Here is a 2,500-nt window from a genome sequence, read left to right as displayed (position 1 = left end):
CAAGGAGATATTTCCACACCAAGGTAAGCTACACGGCCGCCCGCACCGCAGTGCGGGATCCGCTCTCCACACATCAATGTCAGTCCGGGGTCAACTACACTCCAGGTCTTATGCAGTGGCTTTATGTGGAAGGTTACACATTTCTTAGGCGACAGCCTCATACTTAACCTCTCTAAGTATGCTTCCACAGTGTGTAGTTGATGCGTGGCCTGTTGCACATCTTCGCTCACGAGGACTAGGTCATCGGCGAAAGCCAGCGATGCTATGTGGGTATTGTTCGAGATTCTATACCCGGACTGACGCTCCAGCTCAAGCAGTAAGGGTTCTAATACTGCGTTGAATGCGAACGGGCTTAGAGGGTCACCTTGCCTGACACCTCGCTGGAGATTTATCTCTACACTCCCACCCGCGGTGGAGATTTTCGTGCACACATTCTTGTATGATTCTTCCACCAGCTGTGCAACTACCGGTGGAAGCCCTTTTCTGCGTAACGACGGTCCCAATATTGAGTGTGGGACGGTGTCAAAAGCCTTACTTATATCCAGTATCGTTACGACCAGGTTCTTCCCAGTAGCCTTGGAGTGCCGCAGCAACTCCACAAGAATGTGCACGTTATTGAAGCACCCCGCCTCTGACGAAATGAACCCTTTTTGGCGGGGTGTGAAACCGACTACTGATCTTATCTTCTGGTCTATGCAGCCCCAAAAAATGCGGCTTACCAGAGATGTTATTGTTACGGGCCTGAAATTTTCAGTCTTTGTAACGTCTTTGCCCTCTTTTGGTATCAGTGTTGTTCGGTTCATACTCCAGTCTGTTGGTAGCTTCCCACTAAGCAACAACAGATTAAATAATAAATGGAGCACTTCTACCTTGCCCCTTTGCATCACATCGGCCCGCCTGATTCCATCCGGGCCGGGGGCCGTAGATTGTTTGGTTGCAGAGATACGTTTCCGGATCTCATCAACTGTGAAGGGCGGGAGTGCTTCTGAGGGTGCTATCGGGTCCTCGTTGATGCCCTCGGGCATCTGCGCCAGCGGCGCCACTCCCCATAGCTTTGTATAAAGCTCCTTCACTTCCGACATAGGTGGCTGCTGATAGCCACCTATCCAATCTACTCCCTGTCGGACATGTTTGGCTACTTGTCCTGGATTTTTCTTGTATAACTCTTGAGTTCGGGCATACAAGAAACGCCTTTTGCTACGCCCCTTGCCCCGAACTCTTGGGCTTTTGTTCCCTCCTGCTTCACACCCCGACGGTCTGAAGTGTGAAGTTGCCCCCTGGTAGAGGAAGTCGATCTGAGCTTGTGAAAACTCAAAATCAGGCTCCGAGGCAAGTCGGAGGGCGCCCTGCAGAAGATGGATCGCTTCTGCTGACTTGTCAGGGGTGACACCTTGAGGTAACTGATGAGCTAGAGCATGCTCTAAAATCCCACTTCTCCATTCGGCTAACTCTGGAGATGACAAGTCATCAGGCGCTGGAGTCACCTGTATCACAGGAACCTGTACCTGAAGGGTATCAGGTTCGGATCGCTCTTCGATCCCTTCTTGGCTGGAAGCGTATCCCGCGCTATCCGAGTCAAGGTGGCTCGAGGGTGTATCTTGCGGCGGATGGTCACGCAAGTACTGATCTCGCAAAGTTCTATAAGAGGACAGTGCTCGCTTATCCCTTAATTGCTTTGCGGTCCTATTCAAAAAACCCTCCATTCTTTTCGCAATACGAGAATCCCCATAAAACCTCCGCTCCAGATCCAGCATGAGGTCGACTTCCTCCACCGTGAAGCCTCCCTCTCTGGGAGCACGCTGCCTTTCGGCTCCGGAGGTCCCTGCTCTAGCTTCATTTCTTACTTGGGGATGAGCCTTTATCTCGTGTTGCGATACGCCCATTTGTGTTCTGAAGTACCTATTACAATGATTACACCTAACTGCATTAGGTGGAGGTACTTCTGGGCCTGTGCATTTCGGCACATGGCATAGAGCCGCATGTTTCGACACATACTCCTTATGGCACGCTTTGCAAACAAATTTGGGAGTATGAGGATCATGTGTATCTTTAACATGCTTTATTGCATCGTTTATACTCAATGCCATGAAGTTCCCGCGTGCAGTGGTGAGACAAACACTGCATGAGGCATCGCTAAAGGGAACTTCTATTATAAAATTGCCTCCCTCGATTTTGCCATACAAATCGAGTTGGTGGTCCGTGAGAGAGTCCAATACTGCCGGGTCGTTAACAGTGACTCCCTGAGGTTGAGACATTAACTCCAGGGAGGGAACGGAGCCATGCCCCCCCCCTGCCGAGGCTTGTGATCTTGTGATCGGAGCTCGGGAATGCCATCTGCGAGGCTGCTAACCTTTCAGACCTTTCTCAAGGAGGCTCTTAGCCGTGTGTTGCCACACGTTACCAACCCTCGGGTGGTGCAAGCACCGGACCCGTCCTCCTTACCCACAGGGAAGAGAACCCTGTGAGCTCAACATCCTGAGTCGAGATGTTAAGAGAGTCA

At 51.2% G+C, this 2,500-nt stretch overlaps 1 pseudogene; it reads right to left on the bottom strand.

Annotated features, from left to right (window-relative positions):
• Window positions 1–2,500, bottom strand: part of LOC123688216 — an 8,353-nt pseudogene that overhangs the window by 3,163 nt on the left and 2,690 nt on the right.

The sequence above is a fragment of the Harmonia axyridis genome, chromosome X, assembly GCF_914767665.1.
Source record: "Harmonia axyridis chromosome X, icHarAxyr1.1, whole genome shotgun sequence".
Classification (NCBI taxonomy): domain Eukaryota; kingdom Metazoa; phylum Arthropoda; class Insecta; order Coleoptera; family Coccinellidae; genus Harmonia; species Harmonia axyridis.
The sequence above is the reverse complement of the archived record's forward strand: the minus strand, read 5'-3'. Positions and strand labels throughout refer to the sequence as shown.